Here is a 21,738-nt window from a genome sequence, read left to right on the forward strand (position 1 = left end):
GTAGGATGTAGCCCCATGTTGGGCTCCATACTCAGTAGGGAGTCTGCTTGGGATTCTCTCCCTCTGATCTTTCCCTGTATTCTCTCTCTCAAATAAATAAATGAATACATCTTTAAAAAGAGAAAGCAAGTTCCTGCTCATCTACCAAGTGCTTTTCCCCAAGTTGCTCAGGCAAATAGATTTGATTTCCTATGTGTTCCCTCAAAGCATTATTGTCATAGCATTATAACCCTTATCGACTTCTAGTAAAATTATTGTTTTAGGTATTAATTTTCTTCAACAAGTTATAAATTTAACCTGATATGAAAAGCTTCCTCTCAGCTTTACTTCTCATTGTTCATCTTGGCAGAGCATAACATAACTTGTAGCAAAGATTGGAATCTAAAAAAATACTTAGAAATATCAGTGAGTATACAAATGAGCCATATGAGAGGCCATCTTCACTTAAAATACAAAATTAGTAAATATCAAAAGGTACTTTTTTCCAACAAAATTTTAAGAAAGAACATTTAATAGAAATGTTTTTAAGCAAATTAAAAACACAGGTGTTTAGAGCATAAGTACATAATATGGTAAATTGTTCAAAGGAAATAACCAAAGCAAGTAGAATTTTGGCAATGATTGTTATGTAACACCTGAAAGGCAAAAACAAATCTGTCTTGAAATCTTTAAAATATATTTAAATACAACTCTTGAAATCCATGAACTAAATTATTATATTCCTCTTCAGGACTGAGAGCAATTCATAAATGTTGTAGTAGGGCCTGCAAAACATGTTGATTTATCTTCTTTGTTAATAATTTACTGGGGAGTATGATGCGTCTTTCTTTCTCTCCTAGACATTGCTGTTTTGGTTTTCTTTTTCTTGATAACAAGGCAATTTATACCCAAAATGGTAGAGAAAAATGCCCCAGAAGACTGGAACATAGCTATCTTCTGTTTGTCCACTGAGGCTCTGTTGGATATTGATTTTAGAATGTTTGGAGCAGTATTCTTTTTCTAACTATTGCTGCTGCTTTCATTTTTGTTTTAGAAAACAAGTCAATATTTCACAATTTAGATATTTCCTCCAAAATAGTTATCCTATGAAGTAGAAATAATGGAGTTCCAAGCTCCCAGAAGTATTCTGGGAATCTGATTAGTAAGGACTACTTGAGTCACTTACTATGAATTGAAGCTCTGATGTATTTAAATAAGATCTAATGGTCTCTAGGTAGTGCTGGTGAACCCATAAACTGTCTGGTATAACTTCCAATCAATGTTTTGCCTAGCAGGAAAATGACTTGTGATATCCGAGGCAAAAGAATGTGTGTATGCATAGGCACCTATACATAGGTGGTATATATGTCTGTGTATATGTATATGTACTCTGAGAAAGTATTTTGATATTATGAGAAATTTTATATCACAATATTTTTTAACATCTCTTATTTTCTCATTACAAATCACATAAATAGAATCTAACAAAAATATTCTTGGCTAGTAGAGATCACAATTGAAATAATGTTGAAACCATTGGTCTTAGCTATGATTTGCCATCACTAATCAAGAAATTAATAATGTAACAAGTAAACATCATAGACCATGCATAAGCATCACTATGTTCCTTTCTAGACCCATTTTTTACCTTTTTTTGCCAGCTAATTGTAACAAGTGAACCAGAAATGAAAATTAACCAAGAATTATACTTTGTGTGGCTTTGTTAGTATATTTGCAATAAAAATGTTTAAAATACACATACAGGTATCCCTTGCTTTTTTAAAGTTCATGTCATGCCACTAACTTTTATGAAAGACCTACATTAGTACCTGTCTTTCCTAACTGAAATAAATCCAAAGAGGATTTTTACTTCTACAAAAAAAAGAAGAGCAAAAAGCAAATATAGTAAATATAGTGTTCAACATTTGTTTTGCAAAGAGCCACTCTACAGGTAGCAGCATCCTGAGGGGCCCACGTGGCTTCTTCCTGAGGAACCATACTCGGCATCTCAGCATCAAGCTGCTGTAGCTTTGAATTGCCTATGAACATCTATGTTTTATCTTGGTTATGTTGTGAATCCATTAGCAAGATATATCTTAAGATATCAGAAAAGCCTAAGAGAGGTTAGTGTTGGGGTTTGGGAACTCTCAAAGATGTTTCCATATAAATTAATGGTAATTGCTTCTTTACTTCATGCCATTTCAACTTACAAAAGTTTTCATAGGAGCCCTCTACTTTCAGGTAATGGAGGAAATCTGTATGTGAAATGAAAGCACAGAATAAAAAACTAAGCAAAAAGATGAAACAAACAAACAAAAAATACCCACATACAATAAAAACTAACCCAGAATGGAATAACCTACAATGTCCCAGGATCAAACAAATGACCCTTCAACAGCTAAAAAGCACTATTTCAAATGATAAAGTTCCAGGTCAAAGTAGCTTAAGAAAAAGTCAGCCTTCACGATTGAAATAGTTGGTAAATACAGAGGAGGAGCTGGAACTGGGGAGCAGAATTAGTCACCCCACAATATGACTCTGTGCCATAAAACTTATTTGGGGCTAACCATTTTTGAAAGGCTCTGAAAACAGAGTAGAACTTTTCCTCTTAAAAGACACAGTTACTCTTAGGAGGGAAATCTCTTGTAAGGGGGTGTCCTTCTCTACACCATCTCTAGAAACTCTTATTAATGAAGAATGCAAATTTGGGTACTTTTAAAAAAAAATTACACGGGAAATTCTTTATTATATTATCAGTTCTATAATATCATCTTCCTTAAAAAAGATTTAAAACTGGATGACAGATTATTTCCTTTACTGTTGCAAATAATGTAAATTTATCAGCAAAGAGGTAAGTATCGAGTCATTTTTCTTTAAGCATGAACACATAAGGGAGCAATAAAATAGATTATAAACCTCATTTGGCCTGATCTTATAAGAAGTCACTCCAGCTGTCTTCAGTCCTGCTCTGCCTATAGGAAGATTTCCAGGACAGGTTTGTGTCATTCAGTCCACCCACAATAGGTTGGACAGGATAGTCTGTAATAACTGCCAGGATACCACATTGCATTCTGGGCTCCTTGACTGGCATTTGGCTTTACGTTCCAAGAGTACCTCCTTTGTGAATAGTCCTCTCCAGTGGCACCAGGAGGAGGGATATGGCCTCTCTGGTAAATGTTCTGATTCTGTGAAATTTTTCTTACTGACTGCTACAAATCTTGGGTCTGACTGTGGAAATGCTGAGAAGGTACTGGGTAACCTTGGGTCTGATGTAGGTTATACCAATGTCCTTGATGAACAGATTTAATAGTGGTGTGGACTGGTTCCATCATATGTGTTGTATCTTTAAAACCACTTGATCTGGATACACTGGAATCCCTATTCCTTCTGATGAGATGAGATCTTTCTGAAGGTCTTCAGTGTAGTTTTGTCTTTCTAAGCAATGTCCACGGCACCTATTGAATAATTCATTTGCATCATCTGGCCTCATGCCTTGTACATCAATCAAATATCTGCAGATGAGACAGCCAGTCCTGTTTAAACCATGGGTACAATGAACACCAATAAGTTTGTCATTGTCTGTATTTTCTTTTAAAAACTCATTAACAGCACATTTGAATTTAAAAATAGTGTCATCATCCACCTGGGTGGATCAGTGATTGAGTATCTGCCTTTGGCTCAGGTTTTGATCCCGGGGTCCTAGGATTGAGTTCCACATCGGACTCCCTGCAGGGAGCCTGCTTCTCCCTTTGCCTATGTCTCCCTGTCTTTCAAGTATAAAAATCTTAAAAAAAAAAAAAATAAGAATGCAGATTCAAATTTGTGTAACAACAATACCCTTTTTTACTCTGCTTTTCTGGTAACCTTGCATTACTGGCCTTCCACCAACTTCCAATATTTTTCTTCTGTCTTTAGTTGGAAATAGTATTTAAGGCGATGACTTAGGTCATTTTGGAGAGTTACTTCATTTTCTTGGATATTTCCCATTATACAAGAGGTATTTATGTTATTAAACTTGTGTTTGTTCCTCTCCTGTTAATCTTTTTATTAGCAGGAGAGGAGTGGGGAGGAGTTCTCAGCCAGGAATCTGAAAGGCTGGAGGAAAAATTATTTCTCCTCTCTACACTAGAAATTCAGTATTGCCAATAATGCCTCTTACTCTCTTATTCTGCCCCCCTCACCCTGGCTCTCTCTGCTGCTTTCTGGATGTCAAATTCAGTCTCATCTTTATAAAACATGGGAGCCAGCAGGAGAGTGGGATTAGGGGCCATCACTAGAGATATGAACTAGAGTAAGCAAACAGATATATATTCCACAACTTATAGGAAATTGATTGGATGCCCTTTATTTATAGTCCATATGCAAATACATTTATTTATAAATGTGATATTGAACATATTATTCTACTGTATGCTTTTAACCCTTAACTATCATTCACACCAGTACATAAATGTCAAGCCTATCTTTCGCTTAATTATTTCATAATATGAATTCATAATATGTTTAAATCTGCTACTTACTCGCTATCTAACTTTGAGCTAGTATTTAGTATCTCTACAGCTCATCTTCTTCACCCAAAGAATTGGGACAATTACATTATTATTAGGATATAGAGAAAATTAAATGATTTAACAAATGTAAAGTACTTAGTATATTGCTGATGCATAGTAAGAACCTGGTAAAAGTGATCTACTATTAATTATTATTATTATTTTATCAATTATGCATGAGCATACAGATTCATTTTTCATCACATAAACACCTAAAATAGATATTCTTATATTTATTATTGTGTAAAAATATTTTCCCCTTTAATTAACAGAAATTGAATTAATAGATTAAAAAAAGGTTTGCACATTTAAAATGTTGAGATATTGCTAGATGGTTCTCCTGAAAGGTTGCATCAGTTCACGTATCCATCTCTAGGGACATTTCTCTACATTCTTAACAGTATTAAATTTTTAGATGATTACAAGTAAGTCTGTTTTAAATCCTACCTTTGGATTAAAAATAAATATTCTTTATCACATGCTATCCTAAAATGTTACAAATCCTTAAAAGAGGAATAAAAAGAAAGTTAAACAGTGTTTGGGGACCATAAAAGAAAAAAGTTTTCCAACTGTGAATCCTACTGCTGTTGATTAAGAAGGTATCTGGGGAAGAGTTAAATAATACTTCTGGGGTTACCGGCCTTAGTTGCGAAGTAGAAAATTCAGGAAAAAAGCCAAATGTGTTTAATTTCCCACAATACATCACTTCAACCATCTGTGAGAAAGATAATGTTCTCTTAAAAGGAGAAACAATTACTGAGAAAGGGGGTTTAGGGGAATTACTTGATACTTATTTTGTGTTCTTCAATTAGCTCTTTGTTAATGTATTGCTAAGACATAAAATAATTAATAGCTTGAACACTAATGTTGAACAAAATAAAGAGCCATGACCTAAAATGAAATGATATTTCCATTTATAACTATGGTATAACTTTATTTTGTGCACATGATAAAATTAAAATATGATCTCCATCTTCCTGGATACATGCATGGATATATAGTCAAATAGCTAAGAAAAATCGTATATGTTGACTTACTTAATAAAATATTATTGTAACCTAGATGATAGATCAAAGAGAATGGCTTCTCCAATAGAATGATTTTAGGTAGGATGTTTTTAAAAATACTAATTATGGGAAGTTATTGCTCTTTTCCATTTCATTTCCCTACAGATGAGTATTTTTTCAATTTTTTGACATTTTCTCTCTCTCCAGGTTATATCTAATAAATCTCTAGACTCTATTATATATGTATAGCAAGTACTTAGGTTCCATTATCCACTTTATGGAAGTAGAAAAATTTCCAAGAAACACTGCCTCCATGGCAGAAAAAGTCAACTATACAAAGAACAATACCGTAAATTACAGGATCAAATATCTCAGCGAATATGTTCTCCAATTGTACATTAAAATTCATCTCTCTAGTGGTGTTACAAACAACATACTTGGAAAAATTCATAAGAAACTTCAAATTATGTGAAACATTTGGTTTGCAAGGACAGGCTTAAAAAAAAAAATCCTGTGTAAAATTCCTAGAAACACAATTTATGTCCTAACATGCTTAAAGGCTAGGGTTGTCCCAGGCAACGGCAGCTTTTGTTCAGCATATCTGGCTTTGGGTGGATTCATGGACCGTTTGCAATCAGTGTTGAAATGCAGGCTCCAGTGAAAACTGTGAGAAGCTGAGAAATGTTACATGCATAATTCATAGTTCCCTCATCACTGGATGTATGCGTGTGAGGATTCAGGGTTACACTGCTACCCTAGTTCATTGAAAGTATAAATTTGAATATATTCAACATTCTTTTACTCATTTTTAAAATCCCATATCTTTTATTAAAAGGAAGATTTTCTGGAAAGGTATTCTCACTTTTACACTCACAACTTCCTACCATGACCCACACAGCCCTAAATTATCTGCTTTGTATTATTCCAATCTCATTACACATTCTTGTCTCCCTCCTGACTTTTTAGTTACACTGGTCTCTTGACAATTCCTAGAATATTCCAAGCTATTTCCTCACTCAGGACTGTGGATATCACACTGTTTTTTTCCACTTATGGTGGGCAGATTCTAAGATGGCCTCCAGTGATCTCTAATTCCTGAAATTCACATCCTTGTTTAGTTCTTTCTCCTGAGTATGGACTGGATCCTGTAATCAGCTTCTAATGAATAGACTACAGCGATATAATGGAATGCCACTTCAGTGATTAGGTATAAAAGACTGAATACTATTTCTTATTTCTTATTTCCTCTAAGAGAAGCCAGCTGCAGTGTAGTGAGCTGCCCTAAGGAGAGGGCCATGAGGCAGAGCACTGAAGCAGGTCTTTGACCAAAAGTCATCAAAGAACTGAAGTCTTCAGTCCAATAGCTGGTGAGGAACTAATTCTGACTATATCCACATGAGTGAGCTTAGAAGCAAATCCTGCTCCAGTAGAATCTTCAGAAACCACACGAATCAGAGGTTCTCAGAATAGCTGTACCTAGATTCATGACCTGCAGAAACCATGACTAATAAATGTATATTGTTTTAAGCCAATTATTTTTGAAGTAATTTGTTATGCAGCAATGGATAACTAATATGACACCTAAGCTACTCTTCTCTTGGTCTTTGTTTTCTCCTTTTCTTCACTTCTCAGTTTCAAAGTCACCTCCTCAAAGAGGCTTTCTTTTATCATTCCAAGTGAAGTATATTATCCTTTACCCTTTATTTTCTATTTAAAAATTTGTTGGATTTCTTACTTAATTACAAAGTAGTATATAGTTTTCTATAGTTTTCACAGTAAAATTGAAAATTAAGGGGAGGTTCTATCCTTCTCTTTTCCATAGTATCTATCACAGTGTCTTATATTTAGTAAGAACTCAATAAACACTTGCTAAATAAGTTATTAACAGATTCCATAACTTATGGAGCATATATAATCCATAAGAGTTTAGTTTTTTTTTAAATAATTATTATTTATAATTGTTATTATTGGTAGGATATTTAGGTTATGAAAATGACTATGAAAAATAGAATATAATAGATAAGTTGTAGATATGTTATGAACTTCACTCAAATATCTATTTCAAATTTTTCTTTAAATGATTTTGTATCTGTTTAAGATTTATGGGGGCTGACTTTATCTAATAGATAGTGAAGTCATCTTAGATATATGCAAGAAACAAATGAAAGAGAAAGCTTCCAGTATTTATAAAATATTTCATGTCTTCTCCATCTTTAGGGTTCTCACAGAATAGTATTGATGATTAGAATATAGACACAGATATCCATAAAATTTCCTATTATCATTTAAAAGGCTGAATAGTATAACAAGTCACCAAATGTTAAATTTTTATATGTAAAGTAGCATCAAAAATATTGAAGTAAGTTTGAGCTACAGATTTGTGAATCTAAGAATTAAGTAGTGGTCTTAAAATGAAAACATATGTAATCTAAAATTTTTGTAAAATATGACATTGTACATAGAGATTCTTTTATTCCATTTATGGCAATGCCCTCTGTTACTAATAAAATAATCTGTAGTTTCATAAATTGTTTAAATTGAGTTGAAGGAAGGGTCAAATAGCCATAACAAAAGATGTTGGTTAAAAAAACAAACAACAACACAAATGTAAGACAAGATCCTTTTGAAAAATATACCAGAAATGCGGAAATGGGCTATAATTCTCAGATATATTTTATGGAAGATGAAGGATGAATTAAATGATAAAACCAGCTATCTAGGATAGAGGATATACTTCTCTTAACATGAAAATTAAGTCTGTACTAGACTCAGACAGGCTGACTGGCGTTTTTATCCTTGTTCTGCCATTTATTCACTTTATGGTTTCAAACAGTTACCAAACATCCTTGAGCCACTATATGTGAAATGAAGGAAATAGCAGGACTTTTCCTTGATTTGAAGGCTAAGTGGGTTTCTGCACATAATGGTCAGTACCATTATATGCAGTAGCACAGGGCCCATGATAAATAAAAGCTCAATATTATCAGCTATATAATTAATGGGAATTTTTATTATCATTAACTTATTATTATTATCTGCTACCACTACCAAAATAGGAAAAAGAAAGAGAAAATTATATCATATCTATCACAGTGGTAAATAAAACTGAGAATTATATCAGTATGTTGATGAACTGCCATTGATAGTTACCTGTGAACAACAATAAGGTAAAAACTTTTGAAATCCCCTTTGTGAAACATAAGTTATATACCTATATCACAGAGACTTTTCTATAATTCACCACTTGTAATAAAATGTACCAATACAGCATTGGTTGGTTGCACAAAGTAAATATTTATTGAAAATATCATAAAAAATTGTTATAATTAACAATTATATTTATGATCTTCACACTTAAATCTAATTTCTAATACCATAGGGAAAAATAAACATGTCTAGAGACATATCAAAAGGGCATTATATTTTGTCCTTAAAGATAAAAATTCATGATTTCCAAGGTAAACTTAAATTTTTAATGTACATTACAATAGTGATGTGATTATGGATTTGATGATAGATCTGGCTATACAGATCTGATTTTCAATACTCATTTCTGCCAATGTTACTATAAATACCAACAATTTCTCTTTGGCCTCTTCTACACTTAAAGACACTTAGAGTTTTTACTAATTATTTCCTAGAGCTATCTGAAGCAGAACTTCCCACTGCTGCTTTAAGTTGTATATCAATGTTAGATCACAAAGCAACATGATTTGAAATTATTACTGGTTTCTATAGAACAGTTGACAGATTCTTTAACAAAGTGTTTGAGATGTTTGTGCTAACATTTCTTTTTTCAAACTTGCCACTTATCTCTGCCTCTCTTTTTTGTAGCCTTAATGGACTATTGGAAATAATCTGAGCATGCCTTGCATTTCCATGGCTATATACTTTTTCACAAACTCCCACATGGCAAATGTCACTACACCAAAATTTTTAGATCTTTTATCTTCTTCAAGTCTGAGGTATTGTCATCATCTCCAGAGAATCCCCACTCACTTTGTTCCTTGCATATCTTTCACTTCTAAAAAGAGCTAATGACTCCTTTTAGTGTGTGCACTTAATTTTTATCACCAGCAGAGAACAACAGTTGGCAGTTGGCATTTGATTCTTGTATTGTTTTTCCCAAGATGTTATGGTTTCTCTGACAAAGATGTTATATTTTATTCCTCTTACTTTAAGGCTAGCACATAGTTTGGAAGCCATTAAGTATACCTTCAGCTTGATGTACTGAACTGAAACTAATTTCACTGTTATCTTCAAGTTTAGTTTCCAGGGTTTGGTTGTTGGTTTGTTTTAAGCTAGCACAATGGATCATACACAGCAGGAAGCAAAAATATTAATGAATATATGAATGAGTAACTCTTATTCTTGTGAGAAGTAAAGCAGAAAGAGATGAAAAGTCCCTTGCCTTGACCTCCACCACAGGTATGCATACATGTATAGGTGCATCATTTTTTAGAAAAAAACAGTAATATGATTGCCACAGGAAATATCTGACTTATGATTTTTTAAAAGATTTTATTTATTTATTCATGAGAGGCACACAGAGAGAGGCAGAGACACAGGCAGAGGGAGAAGAAGGCCCCCTGCAGGAAGTCCATTGAGGGACTCAATCCTGGGATCCCGGGATCACGACCTGAGCTGAAGGCAGATGCTCAACCACTGAGCCACCCAGGCGTCCCCTGACTTATGATTAATAGTTGTGACTGTGTTCTATTCTGACTTTAAAATCTTTATTATTTGAAATAAGACATCAATATCAATATTCCAGGGACACCTGGGTGGCTCAGCAGTTGAATGTCTGCCTTTGATTCAGGGTGTGATCCCAGGATCTGGGATCGAGTCCTGCATCAGGCTCCCTGTGAGAAGTCTGCTTCTCCCTCTGCCTATGTCTTTGCCTCTCTATCTCTCTGGTCTGTCTCTTATGAATAAATAAATAAATCTTTAAAAAGTAAGAAAATATCAACATTCCAAACACGCTTAGGACTATAAATTCCTGAATGATTGGCTCTTATTGACAAATCTGTGGATAGCTAACTTGACTCATTTGATTAGATGCAGCTACTCTTAAAACAACCACCAGATTCTTGTAAATTTTCTTAAAATTTGGAATTCAATTTTTGCTCTATACTGTGTATTTTTAAAATAAATTTTAATGCAAAATATGTCAACAGAGTGTCATGAAAGTAGAAAATTTAGGAAGCAAACATCCTATTTTAAGGCAAAATGTTTGGGATGAGATACTACAAGTTTATATAGTTGGTTTCCATTATAAACAGAACTTTAAAGAGCAAGGTAAAATATATGGAGAAAGTGGAGAGTGCCAGATGAATACAATCAGCAGTGATGATATATGTTTACAAATGTATGCAGTTATATCTATATGCATGTGCATAGATATGTATGTATATATGTATAATGGCATGAATAGTGAGGAAACAAACTTTTGATTGGATGATAGACTCTTAGATTCTACACACCTATGTATATGCTTCTGAGCCAAGGGAAGGTATTGGTAAAGGCATCAGCTTTTCAAAAACTTAAGAGCTAGTGTATCAAGAGTAAGAACTGTTTTGTTTGTTGTTATTGTTGCTGTTTTTGACTCAAACAAGAATGTTATTCTTCAGGAAGAATCAGCTGGATATAATCACCATAAGACAGAGCAAATATGCAAATATCAAGATTTGCTGAAGAATGTTTCAGAAAAGTCAGCTGAACTTGCTGACTAGGAAAGCATTTGCATATAACAAGTGCTTATTTTAAAATATCATTTTTGAAAAATCATGGATCTTAAATAGCTACATTGCCAAGGAAGAAAAATAGAAACTTAGCTATAAAGCAGACAAATAAATTATTAGAGTCTCACTTAATGCTCAGCGATAAAAAAGTTATTATTGGATTGTAAGAACAAGGAATCATTGAAGAAAAAAGAGTCAGAATGGAAAACTTACTCTCCCAGCTTTTACCACACAAATACTCTCAGAAATAGGCAAATTAAATGATAATGAAAATGTTTGAGATGGATAAGCTCAGCTTTGAATCTTTGCTGGTGTTTCAGCTGGATATCCTGTCCGAGACTACGCCTGCCCATTTGTAACATGTATTATTAAAAACTTCCCCCTACCCTGTGACTACACACTAATAACAATACTTAGGGAATAACTAATGTTCTTCCAATGATCAGCTCTAGGATTAGAGTATACAAAAAATTTTAACTACTATTATTTTAGATTTTGTCCAGGTGACCTTGACACCATTTGTCAATTTCAGTATAATATGGTTTTGATTTATCCTCTACAAGTACATATAATTATTCCTTATTGATAAAGCAGAAAGAAGAAATGCATACCTCCATATATTTATATATATATTTTTTTTAAATTTTTATTTATTTATGATAGTCACACAGAGAGAGAGAGAGAGGCAGAGACACAGGCAGAGGGAGAAGCAGGCTCCATGCACCGGGAGCCCGACGTGGGACTCGATCCCGGGTCTCCAGGATCGCGCCCTGGGCCAAAGGCAGGCGCCAAACCGCTGCGCCACCCAGGGATCCCCCTCCATATATTTATAAATGGTACAACCTTACTCTAAGGTAAGATTGTGACCCCCCTTGAATAAATCTCTTTCCTTCCATTGCTTCCAGGAATAATTCATTGATAAGCATGAGGTATGATCCTCAAAAGAAAGAGGTTCTTAAAATAACACTGAGAACATTTTTAAAGACTGTAGAATTATACAAGAGAAGTTTCTTCCCATATACCCAATTAGTCTAGAAGAGACAAAGAATAAAGGAAGAATCATTTCTTTTAGAACATACATGATACTGAGGTGATGCATATCCCCATTGTTCTATCTCAGCCACCTAAACATGATTTTTTCAAATGAAAAAGAAACAGAGTAAATTCTGCTCACTGAAAAGGACGATCATTTTTTCAAGTTCACATTATACCTGTTGCTCTAACTTACTGAATACAGTGAAGCACCTAACCTTTTCTTGTCCTGTTACCACTCAAGATAGCATTTGTTCAGGCTTCACAATAGCAATTATTAGTAATGATTTCAACTGAAGACCTTTTGTTATCTTGGTTTAAAACTGATGTAGGATATACAAGTGTCTACAGAAAAAAGAACAAAAAACAACTTCCGGAAGGCTCAGCTTCAAAACAGCCTGATTCTTTGTAATATCTATAATTAAAGTCTCTGAAGAGAATACAACTTCAATTACAGTGAGTCCTGACAATCCATAGGATGAAATCACAATAAGTAAAACCTTCAGTAAAATAGGAGAACCTACTCTCAAAGAAAATAAGTGACCAACAATTGGATGCTAAATTTGGGAGGTGAATTGTTTTATCAAGAGATATTATTATGGAAAGTACAAATGGACACAAATGGGTATTATGTATTCTGTAAAATATGAATTTAACTGCCATTTAGATATAGTCTCATGACTTCAGGATCACATCGCTGACACTTCTTTCTACATTTTTTTATAAATCTTTTTTTTTTTAAAGATTTTTAATTTATTTATTCATGAGAGACACAGAGAAAGAAGCAGAGACATAGGCAGAGGGAGAAACAGGCCCTTCTTGGGGAGCCTGATGCGGAGCGCAATCCTGGGACCCTGGGATCAAGCCCTGAGCCGGAGGCAGATGCTTTTTGTTTGTTTTGGTTTTGTTTTTGTTTTGCTTTTTTACACTTTCTTATTCTCTACTTTTGAAGATCTCCTTTCTGAAGACACTACCTATTTATCTACCTCTATATTGATAGGATTAGTGATAAACCAGGAATAATTTTTCTCTATGTCTGTGCTTCAGAAACTTTAACGTGCATGGGAATTCCATAAAAATTTTGTTAAAATTTAGATTCTGATTTAGCAGGTTGGGGGTGGAGATAATGATTCTACATTGCTATACGTTCCCAGATGATGCTGATACTACTTGTCCACGGACCACACTTAGAGTAGCATGGTTCTGTGTGATCTGCAGTAGGAAAAATGCATGTTATACAGAGCTGGGCCAATAATCACTAGCCTTGCCAGTTGCTTTAATTAAAGTCTTAAGCCATAGGAACTTTAATTATGATAATTCACAAACTTTCGAGAAGAAAGAAGCGATAGAGAACTGGACAATAAACTGCATTTCTTATTTGATGAATGACAACAAATAAATTTCTCCAAACCTATTTTTTATAATCTGTATAATGGGACCAAAAATACCTACCTTACAGTATGTAAAGATTATGTGAGATACTGTGTTGAAGGCACTTATCACAGCACCTTGCACACAATAAGAATTTAATAAGGGACATTACTTATTTACTAGTAAATACTATTATTACTATCATCAAAATAGAATATTGAAGACCACAGGGAAAATCCAGACTAGTGTATCTACTACATAAGTGAGGAAACTGAAGCCCAGCAGTGGAAATGACTTGTTCAGGATTGCATAACAAATCAGTAGTGAGCTGAGGTAGGAATTTTATCTCTTTTTCATACAACTAACTCATTAATTCACCCATTCATTCATTAAAACATTGTAGTTAGTATGCTGTGAATACAAAATGAGAACATATGACACCTTGCTTTCAAGGAACATTGAAGAACTGTTTTCCACTACAAGGGCATTTTAAAAAGTATACATAAAACTTGCTTTAATAAAGGAGTAGTGGCTATAAAGAAGGAGCATCAGAAATGTAAATGGAAACTTTCATTAAAATTTAAATAAAAATCCAGAGTTTGTTAAGTAAGTATGAGAAAGGAAAATATTTTAAGCTGAAGGATCAACATGAGCAAAGGTAAAAGTCAGATTGCAATGGTGGCAGGAGCTTGATATATATATACCGTACTCAATTATGAAGGATTGGAATAGATGAGATTGCATTGTGAAGCAGAGGGATTGAGTTCACCATTAGGAGACCCAGTCCAGTCCTCTGTAAATATTGCCATCTATGATGTTCTACAATTTGTGAGTTAGTTGTCAACATCTAACATTTGGGAATTTTCACATGAACATACTATTTTTTAGTTTCCTTTTTAAATTCAGAAAAAACTTAACATTCTAGATATGCTCCTCCATGTAGAAAAGCTTAATTAGAACTAGGTGATGGGTGTCCCTTTTTAATGGTTTATCTGTTTCTCAGACTCAAATTCTTATCGATGTATACATGAATCCTTTAGGCCTTTGAAATCTATGACCAAGGCAGCTTATATATTATATCTTTTCTACTTTTAACTTTGAACAGCACTGAGCTGCTTAGAACCTGAAATTCTTGGCCAGTGGAGGATGTATCAAAGTGACCTATTTTCTAAATACTTCTTTTTCTGAGAAAGTCAGTCATTGATTCCAACAAGATGTATTTTGATGTGAGGACTTCTCTTGATTATTGTCTACTACCTAAAAGGTCAAAGTCACAAGTTCTATCTCCTTGAATACAAGTCAATTTACTTGATCTATGATTATCATTACCATTAAGCTATCATTTAAAATTTTAAGAAATACATAAATTTCAAAATAAAATATTCAGGTAAGTCAATTGGTAATTATCTATATTAATATTCAAATTTCTATATAAATAGTAAGAAAGTAAGTGGAAAACATATAGATAATCCCCGAGTAAAACTCATATGTAAGAATGAGTATAAAAAGGGTACAGATGGGTACCCTTTTTATAGATGGTACAAATGGGTACAGATATGACAAAGATAGCTTTGTCAAAAGATAGTTCCATATACTAAGTGCTGAAACATATTTTCAGAAAGGGGGAAAAAAAGTCTTTTAATTATTTATCTAACTTTATTCATAATCTTAAATAAAATTCCCCAAAGTAGTTCATTTTTATGAAATCATCAAATTACACTAAGATATTTGAAACCAGACGGGCAATTTTATTGGTGTTATTTATTTGAATGTAGAAAATACATTTAGTTATTCATTTCGTATTTTAGAAGAGATGCAACTGCTAGTGTGATTTCTGAAGGAATAATACATGTTTATTCAACTCATGTTTTGGAGAAAAAATAATATGGAAAAAGTATTAATGGGACTGCTTCTAGTATTTGTTGGCATAGAATAAACGAGGATAATATTTATGCATTTAGTCAGCAAAGTAACACTTTTCTGAAACTCAATGGTCAAGGAGAACTCACTATTCTTTTTTCATTTGTTTTTTGCTCTCATTAAAAGTAGACAAATTGTCTACTACTTCCTATTGTTTTCATATATGTTAAAGGCATTATACTTTTTGATGGTAGTTTTTGGTTGCCATTTTGGGATGCTATTGCCATTTGGGATGCTATTGTCATGGTAAAGCATGATGACCTTACAAAATAGCATATAGTTTAATAGTACATAGACTTAAGTATGTACATATGCATGCATGTATGTATATTTTTTACAATTTTACTGAGACACAATTTATATAGCATAAAATTATGCATTTTAACTGTACAATTCAAAGATTTTGGCAAACTTAGGTGTCTTGCAACTATCACTATGATCTAATTTTAGAACATTTTCATCACCCCAATTAGATTCTTGAATTTCTTTATACTTAATTCCCATAGTCATGCCCAGCTCAGGCAACCACTAATTTACTTTCTGTATCATACAATTGCCTTTTCTTGAGATTTCATTCAGAAGGACTCATATGTGATCTTTTGTGTTTTCTTTCACTCAGCATAATGTTTTTGAGGTCCATTCATTTTGTATCATACATTAGTATTTTATTCTTTTTTACCATATAGATATACATATTTTGTTTACTTACCCACCAGGCTGAGCATTTATCCTTTTTTTTCATTTAATTCACAATATTTCGTTGGTTCCATTTAAAATGGTTCATATCTTAATGACAATCTTAGTATTTCCCTGTTCTTGAAGAGGAATGTGAAACATGTATCTGGATCCCCTTTTAAATCTAAAGTTGGCCAGACCCTGATGATTTTGCATTAATAAACTATCTAATGAAATAATTTACTTATTAGCCAAATATAGTATAATTTAATTTCATTGTGACCCCAGATTTTACTGATGTGAAAATTTTTCCTGGACACAAGTAATGATTTTTCTAGACACTGTCACACAAGCAGGGCTTGCTGTTGCATGAGCCATGAGGAAGAGGTTTGGTGAAAGAATTACAAATGAAAAAATCCATTAATAAAAAGAGCATACTTAAAGATATTCCATTTTTCTAGCAGAGGTCAGAAGAAACTGTTTTGTTCAGCAAAGCTTTAATGCTTCATGAACACACAGAAAAGCTAATCCCAGGCTAGTTAAAAATGCCAAGTTCATGCAATGGCAAAAGAAATGTTATACCACTTATGGATTTGTGGAGAGCAAAAAAAAAAAAAAAAAAAGACAGAAAACATTACAAAATGTGTTGTTCTATATGCTAACAGGCTTTAGAAGAAGTTTCAGTCTGTTTATAATCAAAATGCTGATATTGGCTGACATATACTCAGAATGTGTAAACAGAGAACGGAGAAGCAAAAGAAGGTGTAGAAGATTAAGCAGAGTATTGTATAATTTATGAACCCCTGGAAAATGATAGAGTATAACAGAAAACAACTGAGACTCATTATCTGTACTCTACATAGAAAAGAGAAACTGAGTAGCACCCAGAAATATTTTTCTTATAAGCCGCATATACTTAATTTGCAATTAGTTTTTTGTATTCATAGATTTTATGATTTTACAAATGCAAAAAATATTTTCAACACTCTCTTCTCTTTTTACAATTATTTGAAAGCAAAGGAAATCCCAGTAAAAAGAAACAAATGTGAAAATCTTGATTCTTCCTTGACATGTCCATTCAATGATGTATCACGTCAATGGTTTTATTGCCTCTGGACAAAGTCTAAGTTCTTAACATTTGTAAGCAGTTAAACATTTGCTTCATTAAACAAAGCCCTTAGAATACAAAATATCTCTATACAATAGGTCGAGGGCAGTGCTTTTGTTGTTCTAATCTACTGAATTGCTAGAGAGAGAAATGATATCTCACAGAAGGAAAATAAAACATTATTGCAGAAATATTTTACTTTTCTTAGCAGTTATTTTTCTTTGGGATCAAGAGTTTTGATATTTTGTTTCTAAAGATATAACCATTCTCTTGTATTTTGGGAAAATATATAATTACATTGTTTAGAAATCTTCTTCTTAATTTTGGATAGATTTTTATTCCAAAATTCTTAACATGCCAATGTCGTAAATGGTGCTTAGACTTTGTTGAGCCACTCTAGAGTTTCTTGGTATGAAAATGTCTTAGTATATCTCTCAAAATGGTCCCTTAAGATCTGAGAAATGAAGGTCTGCCAGTGATAGTCTATCATTTCTAAATTATATACTTTCTCAGATGCTTTGGAATTAATTCACCCATTCATTCTACAAATATGTATTAAACTTTTACTATGTTCCAGGAGTACAATAAGCAACACATAGTAGGTAGATGACATATATAGAATGTTAGTGACCATGATAACAGAAAGAAATATGTTAGCCTAAAGGAATATTAAATGTGGGAAAAGGTGAAATATAAGATAAGGAGGCCTTTAGAAGCCTTTAGAAGGTAAGGGAGTTTTCCCTGGGAGTATCTGCTGGAAATGGATTAAATCAAAGGGACCAGGCAAAGGCTCTGAAATAGGTTTCATAAATTCAAACTATATCTATCCACAATCCAACCACAGCTCCCCACCCACTTTTCTACCACCATGGTTCAGCCACCAACCTGTCTCCTGGCTTATTGCAAGGCCCTAAAACTGGTCTCCTTACTTACTCAATGCTGAGGTCCCTTTGCTAGCAAAGAGCAAGGATAGAAGTAGGGAGACCAGGAAGGACCTAGAACATAGGGGAAGCCACTCAATAGGGCAAAAACAAGTGGATATGGGAGAAGAAATTCAGCTTTGAATAAAACTCAGATAACTATCTGAGATGTCCATCAGACATCTAAGTAGAGATGCAAGTCAGCATTTGGATATATGTATCTGGAATTCAGTGCTCAAGTCTTATTAGGAAATATGATGTTGGGAATTATCATTTTATAGGTGATATTTGAAGCCATGGGACTGGATGGATTATCTTTGTAGTGAGTATAGACAGAAAAGAATAAAGGTCTAGGGACTGAGCTCTTTAAAATGTGGAGGTCTGGGTATCCCTAGGTGGCTCAGCGGTTTAGTGCCTGCCTTCGGCCCAGGGCGTGATTTTGGAGTCCTGGGATTGAGTCCCACGTCGGGCTCCCAGCATGGAGCCTGCTTCTCCCTCTGCCTATGTCCCTGCCTCTCTCTCTCTCTCTCTCTCTGTGTCTCTCATGAATGAATAAATAAAATCTTTAAAAAAATATATGGAGGTTAGACAGATGAAAAGAAATCCATGAAGAAACTGAGAAGGAACTATGAGAAATGCTAAAATAAAAACGAGGCAAGTGTGTGCATTGGAATCCACAAGGAGACAACCTTGTAGGTTTGATTTCAACCCTCTTCTGCCCCGTATTTCCCCTTAGGGCTAAGTCCAGGGACCAGCACCACTTTGCCCTGGCTGCCCAATTCAACAGTATGAGTACTGTTCTTGAACTCTTAATTGCCTACTTTTTATCAATACCATGTCCCTTCAGTTTGACTGCCTAAGTGTTTCTCAAATCTGTTCCTTTTCTTTATTTCTTAGTTCAGGCCATAATCATCCAGGTCCAGGATAATGAAAGAACTTCCCAGTTTTACCAGTTCCTGTAACTCTATAGCCTTTCATCCCTTAGATCCACCCTCCATATGATAATCACAGAAATCTATTTTTTCTAGTTTTAAGTTTTTATTTGATTCCAGTTAGTTATTATACAGTGTAATAGTCATTTCACGAGTAGAATTTAGTTATTCATCACTTACATATAACACCCAGTACTTATCAGTACAAGTTCCCTCCTTAATACTCTTCACCCATTTAGCCCATCCCCCACTCCCTCTAGCATCTCTCAGTTTTTTCATCGTAGTTAAGACATTTACGAGTCAGTTTCATAGTTTGCCTTTCCCTTTCTTATCCCCCTTCGTTCATCTGTTTTGTTTCTTAAATTATATAATGAGTGAAATCATATGGTATTTGTCTTTCTCTCCTTGACTTATATATGTTTAGCATAATACTATCTAGCTCCATCCACATAATTGCAAATGGCAGTATTTCATTCTTTTTTTCTGGTTGAGTAATATTCCATATCACTTCTTTATCCACTCATCAGTTGATGGACATTTGGGATCTTTCCATAATTTGGCTATTGTTGATAATGTTGCTATAAACATCAAGGTGCATGTATCCTTTAAAATCAGTATTTTTGTAACCTCTGGGTAAGTACCTAATAGTTCAATTGCTGGATCATAAGATAGTTCTATTTTTAACTTTTCAAGGAACTTCCATACTGTTTTCCAGAGTGGCTGCATTAGTTTGCATTCTCATCAACAGTGTAAGAGGGTTCCCCTTTCTCTGCATCCTCACCAACATCTGTTGTTTCCTGTGTTGTTAATTTTAGCAATTCTAACAGGTATGAGGTAATACTTCATTGTAGTTTTGATTTGTATTTCCTTGATGAGGAGTGATTTTGAGGATCTTTTAACATGTCTATTATAGTAATCTTTTAAAAATGTCATGTAATAAATTAGAAGTCAATAACTTTCCATTGCCTTCAAGATCATGTTTAAGCTCAAGGTCCTTCACAATTTATACTCTCCAGCCTCATATCTCCCTTAACTCACCTCATACACTCCAGCCATTTAATCCAGCTTTTGATTCCTTCAAAGCGTCACCTCTATTCTCAAGACTTTATGCAAGCTGTTCTCATGTATGGAACTTTCCTCTTTCTAGCTTTTTATTTGGCTTATTTCTACTCATATTTTAGGTCTCAGTGTGTGGAGGTTCCTCAAACAGTTAAATATTATTTTTCTTAGAAATTCATCAGTAGCATTCCTCACTTGGGTTTTTTTGGCTCTCTTCTAGGCTTCTTACTTTAGCAATGACAATTCTTTAAAAGAGAGAGAGAGAGAGAGAGAGAGAGAGAGAGGCAGAGACACAGGCAGAGGGAGAAGCAGGCTCCATGCAGGGAGCCCGATGTGGGACTCTATCCCGGGACTCCAGGATCACGCCCTGGGCTGAAGGGGCACTAAACCGCTAAGAACCCCCGGGCTGCCCTCTTTCTTCCTTTCATCTTTTCTTTTTTAACGGAGGTATAACTGACATGTAAAATTATAAGATATTTACAATATATATCATGCTGATTTGATATATGTATATGTTATTAAGGAATTCACCTCATCTAGCTAATTAGCATATCTACACCCCACATATTTATCTTTTTGTTTTCATGAACACATTTAAGTTTTACTCTCTAAGCAAATTTCAATTATGAAATACAAATCAACTGTGGTCACCATGCTTTATATTAATTACATCCTCAGACCATATTTATCTTATAGCTCAAAGTCTGCACTCTTTTACCTGCCTTTCCTCATTTCCCCCACACCCATCCCCTGACAACCACTTTACTCTGTTTCTGAGTTTGGCTAGTTTTGTTGTTGCTGATTCACAAGTGATACCAGGGAGTATTTGTCTTTTTCTGTCTGGCTTATTTCACTTAGCGTAATACCCACGGAGTCTATCCATATCGTTGCTAGATGGCAGAATTTCATTTTTCTTGTGGCAGAATAATATTTCATTGTGTATAGATACATAATATGTATAACACAATATATACATATAGTAATTTTCTTTATTCATTCATCTGTTGATGGTCACTTAGGTTTTCATATATTAGCTATTCTGAAAAATGCTGCAATAATCATGTATTACAGATATCTATTCCAGATGCTGTTTTCATTTCTTTTGGATATATATCCAAGAGTAGAATTTTTATCTATTTTTGATTTTTTGAGGAATCTGCATATTGTTTTCCATAGTGGCCCCAATTTATATTCCCATCAAAAGTGCACAAGGGTTCCCTTTTCTCCATATCCTCATGTTATCTCTGGTCTTTTTGATCATAGCCATTCTAACAGGTGGGAGGAATATCTCATTTTGGTTTTGATATGCATTTTCCTGATTAGTGGTGTTGAGCACCTTTTTCATGTTCCTGTTGGCTAATTGTATGTCTTCTTTGGAAAAAAGTCTCTGTTCAGTTCCTCTATTTTTTTTTAATGGAATTGCTTATTTGTTTATTTTGCTCTT

The 21,738-nt window shown here is 34.0% G+C and overlaps 1 long non-coding RNA gene and 1 pseudogene across 4 annotated transcripts in view; both read right to left on the reverse strand.

The window, feature by feature from the left end:
- Window positions 1-21,738, reverse strand: part of LOC140632337 (uncharacterized) — a 138,350-nt gene that overhangs the window by 87,244 nt on the left and 29,368 nt on the right. The gene's annotated exons all lie outside the window — the stretch shown is intronic.
- On the reverse strand, window positions 2,717-4,250 carry LOC140631668 (RNA/RNP complex-1-interacting phosphatase pseudogene; annotated as a pseudogene).

Source organism: Canis lupus, chromosome 4 (assembly GCF_048164855.1).
Source record: "Canis lupus baileyi chromosome 4, mCanLup2.hap1, whole genome shotgun sequence".
Classification (NCBI taxonomy): Eukaryota; Metazoa; Chordata; class Mammalia; order Carnivora; family Canidae; genus Canis; species Canis lupus.